The sequence below is a fragment of the Oncorhynchus kisutch genome, linkage group LG7 (genome assembly GCF_002021735.2).
Source record: "Oncorhynchus kisutch isolate 150728-3 linkage group LG7, Okis_V2, whole genome shotgun sequence".
NCBI lineage: Eukaryota > Metazoa > Chordata > Actinopteri > Salmoniformes > Salmonidae > Oncorhynchus > Oncorhynchus kisutch.
The window spans coordinates 2,207,183-2,223,737 of NC_034180.2; positions in this window are offsets into that span (position 1 = coordinate 2,207,183).

The window sequence follows — 16,555 nt, forward strand, 5'->3', positions numbered from 1 at the left end:
ATCGAACGCGAGACACTGTAACCCTTTATTTAGCATTGGTGGCGCTCAACTACACTGCATTTCGCCAACCCATCGCACCATTGTCCCTGTACTGTCATCGCGCCATGGCTCTTTGAATAACACGCGCGTTTAATATGGTAGCCAATCTCCGTGTGATTCGAGATTTGTAGTTGTTGATACAATATTAATGAGTTATCACTGGTGATTAGTTTGAAGTGTTTTACAGAGGCGAATCAATGGTGTTGCATTAAGAAGGAGAAAAGACATGGGTGGCCATTATTCATTTCACACGTATAAACGGGTGAGTATAGATTATACTGTCAACTGATAGGATGGGTGTGTTGTTTTGAAAGTGCAGGACAAGTTATTTGGTGTGATTGAAAAATAAACGTGCACTTTACAGACGCATAACCCCCTCCCCTCTCTCTCTCTCACACACACACACACACACACACACACACACACACACACACACACACACACACACACACACACACACACACACACACACACACACACACACACACACACACACACACACACACACACACACACACACACACACACACACACACACACACACACACACACACCTCTTGACCTCTCAGGCACCTCTCTCACTCCTCGCCTCATGCACGAGGAGCTATCTATCATGCTATCTATTCAAAGCATGCCATCCCAATAACTCAAAAGTGTACTCTCCTACGACAATTCGTCGAATTCTGCAGATTTCATTAAAATCATATAAGAAACTAAATGATTGGCGTGGCCAAACTTCTAACTATTTCAGTAGGATTATGTAAACATATCTCACTCTTGCATTTTACAGGCTATATTTGAACACGTAGGCCTCCCAAGAGGGTTTAATTATTTCTTATGCAATGCTATACCACAGCTATTTAATGCCCTGCTCATTTTCCCATGGCAGGTTACGAAGGGCCATTTAATGTTTTGGACAGGGACAACTCAATTATGGCTTGTATCCGTCATGAAACATGAGACGTGAATAGTCATCGCCATCGCCATAATTATAACAATGACTAATTTGTATGCATTATCTCCATTTAAAATGTGAATGCATTATCTCAATGTTAAATGTATGCATGATCTAAATGAAGTATTTTCCAGCTATTATGTAAAGCTAACAGAATGGAGAGGTATGGATGGAATAGGCTAACCTGCAGCGGGGGACATGCATATGTTGACATGAGAATAATGTGAATAATTCGCTATCTTATATGTTCTTATGTGGTTTTCTTTCACATATTTACATTTTAATGATTTAAACACTAGTAAGTGAACGTCAGAGGTGGGGGCAGTGGGAAAAGCTAAACATGTTGCCTTGTCCAAGAGTTCCGGTCTTATTAAATGTTGCTGTTGATCTCTGTAAATTGCTTGTGTATTTATTCCTCGTGTTATTATTTTTCTATTTTTCTATTATTTCTCTATTTTCTTTCTCTCTACATTGTTGGAAAGGGCCCGTAAGTAAACACTTCACTGTTAGTCTACACACGTTGTTTACGAAGCATGTGACGAATAAAATTCGATTTGATTTGAAATGTGCCAATTAAGTTGTAAACTGCTTATTCAATTCAAATGGTCAAACCGTCTGAAAGGATGGATGTTGCACACACATGCGCAGCATCATTTCGTCATTAAATATGTATCCGATTGATTTTATTTCAATAAATGATGCTATCTTCACTTGATTTCTGTAAGAGTTGTTACAATACATGTTTTAAGTTAAGCATCTACAGCACGGCTAAAAACACCAGCGTTATTATACAATTAACACGTTACAATGAGATTTCGGTAATTATTTCCAAATCATCTCTTAAGCCTATATGACGATAGAGATACATGGCCCTTAACGAGTTGAACAGTGTTGAGTGTAATCTGTAATTAAGGCTCGCGTTTACTCTTAATGAACTCTTAATGGGTGTAATGCTTTATTATCAATATAATTTAAATGCCCCCGATTACAACCCTCTAAACGATGTGCAGTGGCCAGGCGCCTGGGCCTACCAGTAGGCTTATGCAAGACTACGTAATGCAATGAAGTATACCTTAGTCCCAAGGTTCAAAACATGATAAAAAAAATCGTCCGAGACACAAAACAATAACATATTTTTGAGAACAATTTTCATCAAATTTCAGATGAGGCTTAGGCTTATGGCACATGTTTTAGGTATGAATTAGTTCCATCGAGGGCATGCATGATGACCCTATCAGGTATTTTCCAATATATGTTTTCTAATGCCCCTATTTTCAAATTCATCGAGTGCTCTCCCCAACAGATTATGCCCCATTTTTCAAACGGATGGCGTCAAAATGGGCCCAATGCCATTAAATATTAAACAACCTAGGATGGGCATGCACGTTTATGAACAGTTAAGTGTCTTTCGTGCACCCCCCCCCCTCCTCTCACAACCCTCTCTCCTTCTATCTACATTGCAAAAGCCATTTAACGCATAGAGAGAGATTCGCTCATTTTCAGAGGCTGTTGCACCGTTCCGAATGAGTAAGTTGTTGTAAAGATTGGGCATCGGGTCTAATGAGAAGGTGGTATAGCTGTCTGCTGGATGTGTGTTCATTGAGCTCTGACAGCCGCGTGCTCTGTTGCAGATCTATTAATCATATCCACAAGGAGTGCCAGCCAGCCCAGGCTCTTTCTCTCTCAACCTCCCTCTCTCCCTCTCCCTCTCCCTCTCTCTCTCTCTCTCTCTCTCTCTCTCTCTCTCTCTCTCTCTCTCTCTCTCTCTCTCCCTCTCCCTCTCCCTCTCCCTCTCCCTCTCCCTGTCCCTCTCTCTCTCTCTCTCTCTCTCTCTCTCTCTCTCTCTCTCTCTCTCTCTCTCTCTCTCTCTCTCTCCCTCTCTCCCTCTCTCTTTCTCTCTCTCTCTCTCTCTCTCTCTCTCTCTCTCTCTCTCTCTCTCTCTCTCTCTCTCTCTCTCCCTCTCCCTCTCTCTCTCCCTCTCTCTCCCTCTCTCTTTCTCTCTCTCTCTCTCTCTCTCCCTCTCCCTGTCCCTCTCTCTCTCTCTCTCTCTCTCTCTCTCTCTCTCTCTCTCTCTCTCTCTCTCTCTCTCTCCCTCTCTCTCTCCCTCTCTCTCCCTCTCTCTTTCTCTTTCCCCAACTCCCTCCCCTCCTCTCTCTCGCTCTCTCTCTCTCACCCCGGCTTTCAGTTTATACAGAGCAGAATCATTTACATAAAGTCCTTAAGGCAAATAACTGTTGGGGGCTCTAATTTATATCTGATCGAAAATTAGCCGTCATTATGCGCGCCATTAGCCATGTCTTTAATGTGCTTCTAAGCACCATTTGTCAAGTAGCTTGTTAATATCCTTCAAGTCTTTAAAGTTGAGAGATCGAGCTCATTAAAGACTGTGGCACTACTGTGCTATTGATGCTGTTTTATACAACGCTGCACAGAGAGCTGGGACTACAATTTTAAAGGTATTCTTTACTAGTGTTGTCACAAATGTATTTGCTAAAAATCCAGATGGGCTACATTATGTTTTTACGCATGAATGGGAAATGGAGAGGTATGGGCCAACACGGTGTCCCATTGATTTTCTATTTTCTCATTTCTAGCCAATAACTAGCCTATCGCAGTCTAGATGAATAAATCTAGGCCTATGCCAACAGCTCACATGATGATAATAGTCAGTCAAATGCAACTTGGCTGCGAATAAAACGCTAATTATTCAGCAGAAGAACTTCTTCCTATTCATAAAAATGGTGTGGTCTCTGTTGGTAAAAAATCAATTGATAAAGAAATGACACATGGAGTGAGACAAACACTGCTACTGTGATATGACATTAGTAAGAAAGAGGTCAGTGTTTTCTACTGGTCACGCTCTGTAGCACTCAGAATCATAATTAGGGACGCACGTCTTTTTCCATCGCCTATGGGCGCCACTTCGCGAGTTATGGCGTTTTATTATTGGTCCGAAACTCCTGGTGTCCCCCCCCCCCCCCCTCTCTCCCTCTCTCACTCTCTGTCCCTCCCTCCCTGAACGGATTCCTCCAGGCTAAAGCAATAAAGAGAGTAATTAGAATGCGGAGGTTTGTGTCCCAAATTGCACCCAATTCCCTACGCAGTGCACTACTTTTGACTAGTGCTCACAGGGCCCTGGTTAAACGTAGTGCACTATATAGGGAATAGGATGCCATTCGGGACTCAGAACAGATGTAAATAAAGGGAATGGGACAGTGGTGAAGGATGAGGCGTCTAGGTCAGGCACTCATCAAAAACCCAGTTGGTAGCAAATGACAACGAGCGGTGCGCGGTGCCAGAGGCCCGGGGCTACGGCTGCCATACCACAGGCTCCACGGACTAAATTAGAGTGGCTCAATGGCGATGCATCTCAAACAACCACCATCAATGAGGATAAACACACATACGTACAGTATACGTGGGTTAAACCTAACACAATGTATTATGTATGTAAATGTTATAGAGACTGCATTTGATAGCATGTGCTGTCATTAGGCCTTTAAACGATGTGGCAGAAATCACATACATGGAATCCATTTGAATTGATACCCACATTAATCGTCCCACATCCATTTGAGGTGTATAGAGGGTCATGTTTGAGTCTCTTGGCAAGTGATATTTCACTTCACCTCATCCCCACGGCCAATTAATTGTTTGATACCACAAAAGAGGCCTTTCAATAGCTGTTGATTGAATAGCAGGCTAAACAAGAGTGATTTGATATTATAATAACAGATCAGATTGGCTCAGCACAAGAAACGAAGGACAGGCAATACAGTTAGATATAAACATAAAACACGACACACATGGAGAGGAGAGGAGGGGGTCTGGCCAATTACAATATTTGCATTATTAAAAATACATTAACTACAGGAATCATATTTAATGAGCACATGAACCATTGCATAATTGTTAGTGAACTTTCTTGGTGCTGAAATGAATCATTCAATAGGCTATACTATATTGAAGGGGATACTATAAAGGTTTAGGAGACTCAAATATAAATCCCTATAATAAAAAATATATACCAGGCTGTAAATCCATTTTCAAATTTAAAGAGTTAATTTGAACCACAACTACAAAGATGTCACTTTTGACAGGGATGAGGTCAAATTCCTTTTGACAGGGATGAGCTCAAATTCCTTTTGACAGGGATGAGCTCAAATTCCTTTTGACAGGGATGAGCTCAAATTCCTTTTGACAGGGATGAGCTCAAATTCCTTTTGACAGGGATGAGCTCAAATTCATTTTGACAGGGATGAGCTCAAATTCCTTTTGACAGGGATGAGCTCAAATTCATTTTGACAGGGATGAGCTCAAATTCATTTTGACAGGGATGAGCTCAAATTCATTTTGACAGGGATGAGCTCAAATTCATTTTTGACAGGAATGAGATCAAATTCATTTTGACATTCAATTCATGAATTCCACAAAAATCCCCCAGAATTGACTGAATTGAAATGGAATCATCTACCCTAGATTAGACCATTGAAATGACAAGAGGAGGAGGAATCAGATCCCATTCCAATAACATTATGAAGAATTATACAAACCAGACAGTTATGCAGCCTACACCATTCAATAAATCCACACAATGCAAGGGTTAAGGGTGCATAGTTAACCCCCACCACCTTCATTCTCTCATGTGATTGAAGCCTGCCCAGAAAGGCAGCAGCACGACCTATGGGACTACAACTGATCAAGACGTAGTGTATTTCAAACAGAAGGAAAAGCACCATGTCACGAGAATTGAACTCAATGGAGGCTACTGCTACTGCAGATAGGATGATATTGGAACGTGAAGACTACCACACGCACGCACACACACACACACACACACACACACACACACACACACACACGCACGCACGCACGCACGCACGCACGCACGCACGCACGCACGCACGCACGCACGCACGCACGCACACACACACACACACACACACACACACACACACACACACACACACACACACACACACGCACACGTAACAAGTACAGTAGGCCATTAAAGTGCTTTGCTGGGTTCTCTCTGATCTCTGGATGTTAATGAGACACTCACTGGAGGTTTGCCTGGTTTCCTGCACACAGTGCTTCTATCTCTCACCTCCTCTACACCCCCCTTAATCTGCTCTCCTCAATCGGTGGGAAAGCCAAATCACAGCACTGGAACTGTGCTGACTCCATAACAGAGGGCAGTGAAAAAGCCATTGTATCCCTATGCAGCTATGTAGCCAGAGTTCTTTTTGGTTTAACATCAGATTGCTCTATAGCGAGAGAGATAGCGAGAGAGATAGCGATAGCGTGTCAGATAGCAGATATCCGGCCTGAACTGTCGGTTGAGGGACAAGAGTCACGTAGGAGTGATACCATCTGACATGAGACAATGACCCGAGTTAGGAAAATGATTGTCTGTATTACCTGCAAATGAAATAAATATCTATATCATTAAAAAAAATGGTATTCATTATTCATACTTTTAACAGTATTGTTATTGTTATAATTGTTATTATTATTATACAAAACAATGCAATAGTTATGATAAAGCCAATGGATTTGTTGAGGCTGGCATAACAAGTAAGCACTAGTTGAGGCTGTGCATGGGTCTGACTAGAACAACAACACTGAGTGTACAAAACATTAAGAACACCTCATATTGTTTAAAGGCTTAAAAATCCTTCTTTAACCTGTCTCCTCCACTTGAAGAGAGATTTAACAAGTGGCCTCAATAAGGGATCATAGCTTTCACCTGGATTCACCTGGTCAGTCATGGAAAGAGCAGGTGTTCATAATGTTTTGTACACTCGGTGCATACATGTTATCTGACCCTAGATTATTGATCCCAGAGCCATGGCTCTGATTGGTCCAACTAGCTGACAGTCATGCAGGCTAAGACTGTCATAGACATCGCCTTACAAAAAATACAAATACAACCATGAACAAATCACGAGGAAAAAAATCACGTGCCATTTTTACATTAGTCACACAAGTGTGGTTTCTGGACACTTGTGAAATTTCACAGGTTCCTTTTTCATGTGTTTTTCCCTTAAGTGAAAATAATTTCATATGACGCGAAACACATCATCATGATGATGTGGCAAGTGATAATTTGCTTTTTGAAAGTCATGTATCTTAACTTGACATGCAGAACATTTTGGGACAGTATCAACAGTGGACTAATGAAAAAATACCAAAATATAGTTTTTAGTGGATTTTTCCTATCACAAATTGTCTCTCGCCAAAGTTTTGGTAAAAAGCAGTGGAATGTGGCTGGAGAGACACTGTTATGGATGCATGGACTGACCATCCATGATATCAGAATTCTAATTTCAACCATGTTTAAGGTTATACAGTGTTTGTTTACATTTATTTTGTTTACGAATATGGAGCAAATGTGGAGTTTCTTTACAAGTTCACATGTGAAAAACAATCACATGTACAAATCTAATTTGCAATTTCATATGTGAAACAATGGAAGGAGAGCAATGGAATCCCCCTTCCAGATCAGAGGGTCACATGACACAGGACACGGGAGCATTGATTCGCTAAGGAATACTATGATTGATGCTAGACATTTCTTATCAGAATCCTCCAAGATGTTTCTTTATAATGTATTAGGAAACAGAACACAAAGGAAGGCAGTCAGATATAAAATGAAGCCATCTCGGCAGCTTCTACTTTTCTCTTCATCAGCATTTCCAACCTTGCTACAATCAGTGCTCCTATTGGTAGCAGCAAGCAATACGCACAAGTGCCAGAGTCCAGAGTGTTCGAAAACAGACATTTCCAATATTACATCAATGTCCCACAATCCACCGTACCGTACGATAATGTCATTTTTTCATTGCATACAGGTGACAAAACCTTAAGTGATCCCTCCGTGCAAATACTCAATATGCCAAAAGTATCGTCTCAGCAAAAACGTGTTGGTGCAGTATTTCCACCTCCTTATTGGATTACACTTCACTACTGAAACCTTCTGCTTCCGAGGTGTCTTTGGAAAAGGTTGATTACTATTGGATATATTCTGCCAGTCGACCGCCGAGGGCATTTATTGCTCTGGATGCAGACTACAGTCACAGAGCCTGATGGAATGATAGTGAATGGGCCGAGGTTTCATCTAAACCATGGGAAGTGATTCATGTGGACATAAAGAAATGTTAACGATCGCAAACGACCTTTGTGTTGGATGGCTTTCGTCACAGACACTGACACAGTCAGGCTGGCAGCTGCTGCCCCTTGTCTCACATCCTCATCTTCAGTAGAAATACTGAGAAGGGAGGTGGCAGTGAACAAATCTGTATTTGTCATGAAGAACCGACTGTTCATCTTTAGCACAGCAGCAAAGACACTGCTAAGTCTCTAAAGGGTCAGAAGAACCTATTAACAGACCTTGTTATCACTCTGTTACCTGGTTATCACTCTGTTAACAGACCTAGTTATCACTCTGTTAACATACCTAGTTATCTCTCTGTTAACAGACCAGGTTATCACTCTCTTAACAGACCTGGTTGTCACTCTGTTACCTGGTTATCACTCTGTTAACAGGCCAGGTTATCACTATGTTACCTGGTTATCACTCTGTTAACAGGCCTGGTTATCACTCTGTTAACAGACCAGGTTATCACTCTGTTAACAGACCTGGTTATCACTTTGTTAACAGATCAGGGTATCACTCTGTTAACAGACCTGGTTATCACTCTGTTAACAGACCTGGTTATCACTCTGTTAACATACCAGTTTATCACTCTGTTAATAGACCAGATTATCATTCTGTTACCTGGTTATTACTCTGTTAACTGACCTGGTTATCACTCTGTCAACAGACCAGGTTATCACTCTGTTAATAGACCAGATTATCACTCTGTTACCTGGTTATCACTCTGTTAACAGACCAGGTTATCACTCTCTTAACAGACCTGGTTGTCACTCTGTTACCTGGTTATCACTATGTTAACAGGCCTGGTTATCACTCTGTTAACTGGTTATCACTCTGTTAACATGCCTGGTTATCACTCTGTTAACAGACCAGGTTATCACTCTGTTAACAGACCTGGTTATCACTTTGTTAACAGATCAGGGTATCACTCTGTTAACAGACCTGGTTATCACTCTGTTAACAGACCTGGTTATCACTCTGTTAACAGACCTGGTTATCACTCTGTTAACATACCAGTTTATCACTCTGTTAATAGACGGGATTATCATTCTGTTACCTGGTTATTACTCTGTTAATAGACCTGGTTATCACTCTGTCAACAGACCAGGTTATCACTCTGTTAATAGACCAGATTATCACTCTGTTACCTGGTTATCACTCTGTTAACAGGCCTGGTTATCACTCTGTTAACAGACCAGGTTATCACTATGTTAACAGACCATGTTATCATTCTGTTAACAGACCAGGTTATCACTCTGTTAACAGACCTGGTTATCACTCTGTTAACATACCAGTTTATCACTCAGTGAAAAGACCAGATTATCATTCTGTTACCTGGTTATTACTATGTTAACTGACCTGGTTATCATTCTGTCAACAGACCAGGTTATCACTCTGTTAATAGACCAGATTATCACTCTGTTACCTGGTTATCACTCTGTTAACAGACCAGGTTATCACTCTGTCAGCCTATGCACAGTTATAACCCTACACACTGATATATCGCATGTCATTTTAAATGATCAAATTACACATTTCCAGACAATTTTGATTGTAAATGCAACATGTACTATTATGATAATGCTAGTAGCTATACTGCCCTACAAAGGAAAAATGCCATAACTACCAATTTTCTTTTACTTCAAAGTCATTTTCTGTCTAGACAGACAGCCATTTCTGATACTACATTATTATATTATGATCGACTGGCTTGTTCTTGTGTCAGGAAACGAAATACCACATTAATCAGATAAATTACCTGGCCAGTACAACAGATCAAAGATTCTAGACCAAACGTGTGGCTACTGAGGTTTGCCTTTTGTAGGGGAGTATGGAGCACTGAGATATCCCAGTCATGAGAAACGCTATACTGTCTGTCCCGAATACCACCAACGGTGGCTCCCCTTCCTGTTCGGGTGGCGCTCGGCGGTCGTCGTCGCCGGTCTACTAGCTGCCACCGATCCCTTTTTCCTTTTAGTTTGTTTTTGTCTAATTGTTTTCACCTGTTCCTTGTTGGGGTTTTGGGATGGGTGTTATTTAAGTTCCTTTAGTCCGCTGGTGTTTGTGCGGGCTTGTGGTTATTTTACGTTAGTGGTGTTTATTTACTTCTGGGTTTTCGCTGTCCGGTATTTTTGTAACAGTGGTTTTGGGTTTGTTGCGCCTGTGTTTTGGGCTTCACCCATGTTTGTACCTGTTACTGTGCTTGAGGACATGAAAGCTTTTTTCCCGTCTACCTTCTGCTCTCTGCGTCTGACTCCACAACCATCACTCTCCCGACATTACATTGTCCCACCTAAAATGTATTTTTAATCATCATGTTCTGTCTATGTGTCTACACTGAGATGTTGGATGTGCCTTACAGTGAAATTGCATAGACATGCTGTTTCTGACCTCTGTGGTAGCATGCATCCCAATGCATTACTATCATAATGTTCTGTCTGTGTGTCTATGCTGAGTAGATGTTGGTGATGAGACTTAGAGCAAAACGACACAGACACACACAGTTCTCTGACCTCTATATGGTAGCAGTGAAGGACCCACACAGCTGTAAACAACACTGTAATCAGTGTCCCATCTGTTTCCCTGTCCCACTTGGTGTGGATGCATTTTTGCTATTTCTTTTACCCGCTGCCAAGTCACTGCCTCAGGACATCTAGCCCAGAGAAAAAAGCTAATTTACCAAGTAGGAAAGAAGCAAAGTTCTAATTTGTGTATGTGTGTGTGTGTGTGTATGTGTGTGTGCGTGTGTGTATGTGTGTGTGCGTGTGTGTGTGTGTGTGTATGTGTGTGTGCGTGTGTGTGCGTGTGTATGTGTGTGTGCGTGTGTGTGTGTGTGTGCGTGTGTATGTGTGTGTGCGTGTGTGTGTGTGTGTATGTGTGTGTGCGTGTGTGTGTGTGTGTGTGTGTGTGCGTGTGTGTGTGCCACTTGGCTGTGAAACTTGGTAATGGCAGAGTTGAGTTAAGTTAGAAAGATGGGTCACGATAAGAATTAGCTTTGGTATGCTATATTATGACACCAAAATGGTATAATGTAATGCAAAGGTTATATAGATAATGACATGCCTGTTCAGGGAAAAAGTTTTAAAAAACCACTGCACATAAATACTGGAAAAGCATCAAGACAATACAATATCATAAGATGTTAATACCAAACCGAAAATACCCCATACTATGACAAACACAAGCTGTGTTAACATGGCCTTTCATTCCCATCCTGTCCAGTACTGGGGCAACACTTGGCTGCATTTAGACCGTTAGCCCAATTCTGATATTTTTTCCCCATTAATTGATCTTTTGACCAATCAGATCTGCTCTGGAAAATATCTTATGTAATTGGTTAAAAGACCAATTAGTGGAAAAAGATCAGAATTGGGCTGCCTGTGTGAACGCAGCAATAAAGAGATCACTGGTAGGCTGGGGAGATAAAACCCCTCCAAGTATAAGGAGAGGGGACCTCTAGGGGCTGAGACAACAGTGTAACTGGCTGGAATCCACAGAGGGGTGGAGCATTACCACAGCCTTAGCATCTCTACCATATTAGCATCACTCACTCACTATACTGTACCAGTGTCAATGCATTAGCGTAGTACATTAGCGTAGCATCATTATAAGTGTACATGACATCAATAGCAGTAAACCCTCTCAACACAAATTCCCTAAAGAGTTTGAACGTTGTTGTGTAGATTCAGACATTTTTAATTAACAACCCCATCCCAAGGTCAAAGGTCAGTGTATTATGCCCTGTCTCCCTGTTGTAATAATTGTCTTCCTCTCTCTTAACTAGAGTAAACACATCCAATCAGCTCTTGTGGGGGAAGGAAGGACGGAGCTAGGTAAACTTTGTATTCTGCATGCATAATCAATGTTGTAATATGCCCGGGACTCAGCACTGGAACACTGTGCATTCTGTTATTTGAGCAGGGGTCAGAGCTGCTTGTATTCCTGTGGGTGGGATTGGGGGATTGCAGGAGATTTGAACGGTGCATTAGCCTTACACAAGGGTCCTCCCAGCCCAGACGTTCTCCTGTCTGTTGTCCCTCCCCACCGTCATCTACTTTATCAGTGCGCCAGTGTAATATACATAATTCAAACAACCAGAGAATGTCTTTGGGCTCCGAACCACCTGCTGGCTTTTATTAGCTAATTAATGGTGATTTATCGGAGTTACTCATTGGAGTGGGAGCCGCCGCTACGCCTTCAGGACGACTGCAGAAATCTGTATGAAACCTGACGGTAATTATGCTTATTTGATGGGCAGTCTGCTAAAACAAAAAGTTCTGTCTTCTGTGCCCCACAGCGATGGAATTTCTGCTCTTGCCGAGGACGACCTTGTGCGGTTTATTCTGTCTCATTAGCACCTCCCACGTGGATTCATTTTCCTACCTAAATTTGAGTCAAATAAATACATCTCACATTCGAAATGCATGTCTTTTTTTTGCCTGTTGGATGGAAATGTGTCCATGGGACAAGAGGGTTTTAATATCGTCATAATACAAGCACACAATATTAATCAGCGATTGGATTTCAAATCGGCCGCGATTAGCAATCCAAGACACCCACATGGTTCCCTGCCAGGGTTTCGGCTTTAGACGGCAATCAGATCTTGTGTTTTATGATCGCCTGATCACTTGTCATCATGGTTTACAGTGCCTTTAGGGTTTGTTCTGACATATATCTGATATATCCACTTGTCACATCTAAATACTGTTCATAACGATAAGCACGGGACACCAATCACTTGACCACATCTGGATACTAAAACAGTGTGTTTAAGTCGTAATAGTGGGAGCCATCTTTAAAGTATAAGGTCAATGATGATGTAAGAATTCCTCACTGCCTCAGACACGTGTAGATTAATCCTATCCATATTAATTAATAATCATAAAGATCCAATGTGCATGGTACAGATTGAGAAATATGTGTATTTGGGTGGAGGACAAATCATCCGTATGAACAAATTGACAATCAGAAAACCACTGTGGCTCTTTACTACAGAATCAAATGTATTTCAGTGAAGAAACCGTCCACTCTACGCTTCGCGCCACACTTTTGGCTTTGTATCGCCGAGAGATCAAACTGTGCTAACGTGATAATAACGGCCAACCCAGACACTTCATCTACACGTCCTTCTTTTCCCCCTCAGAAAGCAGCGATGCTCTGAGACACGTTGGTGAAGCAAAGAACTTGTACCACTGTGCATATTCTGTTCAAACAAGATGGTAACATCCCGAGGCTACCTCCACAAGTCCCTTTGTTGTCTCTGAGAAGGCTGACATATCATCTGTAGAGATGTGTTCCTATAAGATCTACCCCCACAAGTTTACCAGCTACAATTCCTTTTTATTGTAGCCAGGAGAGCCAGGTCCTGATGATGGGATTGGTTTAGGCCTGAAGGGCTTGCACCCTAACCATGTCCCATGGCATCACATTCACAGCATATTGAACCACTAAGGGCCAAATCCTGACTGAAGATCTGTGCGCTTAGCTAGGATTCTCACGTAAATCACGCATTGATGTCAATGGGAGATTTGCGCCCAAAAAATTCAATCCAAGCATGTCTGATGTCAAGTTCAGCCCTAAATCTGAAAATGTGTTGTTTTGTTGGGATGAATGGATGGATTGACCCATTTAAAGGCCAACGTTGCTTTGACGTTATTCAGACCAGGTGCTACACTGACTACACCACTGATATGACTGCATATAGTTACTGTGTTGACAATAGCAACACATCTCAGTCAACACATGAAAATGAGTCAAATTGGCTTAATCCAGCACAGGTCCAACAGAGTTAGCTTGTCAAGGTATTAGAAAGTTCCGTTTATGTTTTTGAGATAAGCATTTGGACATTATCTGCGTACGGTAGAATTAACCTGCTGTTCCATCCCAAAACATTTGTGACGAGTGCCTGTCAAATCTATAAAGAGCCAGGATGTAAACGATCAAAGCTGGCCTCTTGATGTTTTCCTACCCTCTGCATGCGTATCCTTGGGGAAATTGAATTGCTTTTTTCCCTCCTTCACCCGACTACAGGTTAAGTCCCTAAAGGCCTCGTGGGGAACTCAGGAAATACCATGTCAAGTTACCTGGCACATCTCAAATTAGAATGTAGTCAAAAATAAATAAAAAAAACCTGGGTTAAGCTGTGACTGGGTGATATGCAGAGATAAGTGCCACCTTCCCTGATCTTTTCATCACAATTCAAATCAAATGCAAGAACAAACAGCAGCCATATCTCAGTGTTGTGTGAAGATGCCTCCAGCGATGTGCTCCTTTAACGGAGGTCTTTCCTCACAAGGTGCCTCAGCTCTCTACTTTACACAACCGGAGCTCTGTTTACTCTGAGGGGAATTTAACCCGCTTTAATGTTAAAGGCTTAAAGACATCCTGTCTGACTGTGTTCTCCAGTCTACGATGTACACGAGAGCAACCATATCGTCTCATACCTGTCATGCTGAAAGAGTTTGGATTATGTCGCAGGCTACATCAAAACACATGACATCATCAAAACACATGACATCATCAGCACACACCAGTCAGCCTTTTATTTTGATTTTATAAAAGACATCACTTGACTGAATGGCTCTTACTGGTATTGAAATGTAACTAAGATGCCAGCGCAGATCCCCACATCAAAGGTACCTTATCTATGTCCATATGATTCCACAGAGGACCCTGAGAGGTCACTGTGTGTGTGTGTGTGTGTGTGTGGGTGGGTGGGTGTGTGTGTGTGGGTGTGTGTGTGTGTGTGGGTGTGTGTGTGTGTGTGTGGGTGTGTGTGTGTTTGTGTGTTTGTGTGTGTGTGTGTGCGTGTGCGTGTCTGTGTACACACCATGGCGCTCTGGCAGGGAAGTGGTTCCTAGCGAGTCCCTCTAGGGAGAAAACCCAGAGTAAACATCACAGTATTCATAGGCTAACCTCAGCAATTGTACCAAATGGAAAAAGGTGTAACCCCCACACATATACGGGCACATACACCAAACATGCACACACAGACACACATACACGGTGTACTCAGCACAGACACACATACACAGTGTACTCAGCACAGACACACATACACAGTGTACTCAGCACAGACACACATACACAGTGTACTCAGCACAGACACACATACACAGTGTACTCAGCACAGACACAGAAACAGAAGCAGATGCGCAAGCACACACAGACACACACACACACACACACACACACACACACACACACACACACACACACACACACACACACACACACACACACACACACACACACACACACACACACACACACACACACACACACACACAATAATGCATTTGATGGAAGAATAGAAATAAGAGAGGAGAGAGTTGTTCTCAGAGAAAGGCAGTTATCATTCCAGTCCTCCATCCCCACGTTGAATGCTCCAGGGATCGCTGTGAAAGGAATAGGAGCAATAAGTTCACTCTGAATTAATGCTGTAATTCTTTATCAGAGAGAGCCTGAGCATTACCTTGGACCGGGTTTTTATTCAGAATGGTTTCAAGCCCTGGCTAGTTTTTTCTCTCTTTTTTTTTTTAATGAAGGCCTTAATTTGTTAGCCCGCTGTAAATTATTCATCTCTTTTATATTCCATTAGTTATTACACATCATAACTGTGTATCTATGGGGTGAGATTTAATAGCATCTGCTGGACCTTAGGAAAGGAGCTGGCTTAAAAAAAGGCTATTAAATATTGATAATTCGCTAAATATTTGCCTTGGCACCTTATACAGTGCTAATTGGCCAGGGAGCAGCTGCTGTGGTCACTATAAGGTGTTCCTCACAGAAAGACTGTGGCAGGAGGAGAACATTCAATTGAGAGGGGGTTGAGATATACACTGTTACTACATGGTATAGTCAGTTAGCTAAAGACACTGAGACAATGCTATTTTCAACATGGTGAGAAATATGACTAATTACTCTTATTAACTATATAATAATGCTTTTTTATGATATAAAACATCAGCTTTATCAATGCCAGCTTTGCTGTCCATTACACATTCTCTGGACTGTGAGCTTGAGTAGTCTATGACTGAAAGCCAGGAGCAGGAATTGAAGAGCTATGTGTACATACACTTTGTCCACCTCGCTGCAAGGAGAAGACAGCTGAGAGGAGAGAGGACAGCTGAAAGGAGAGAGGACAGCTGAAAGGAGAGAGGACACCTGAGAGGAGAGAGGACAGCTGAGGGGAGAGAGGACAGCTGAAAGGAGAGAGGACAGCTGAAAGGAGAGAGGACAGCTGAGAGGTGAGAGGACAGCTGAAAGGAGAGAGGACAGCTGAAAGGAGAGAGGACAGCTGAAAGAAGAGAGGACAGCTGAAAGGAGAGAGGACACCTGAGAGGAGAGAGAACAGCTGAGGGGGGAGAGGAGAGAGGATAGCTGAGGGGAGAGAAGACCGC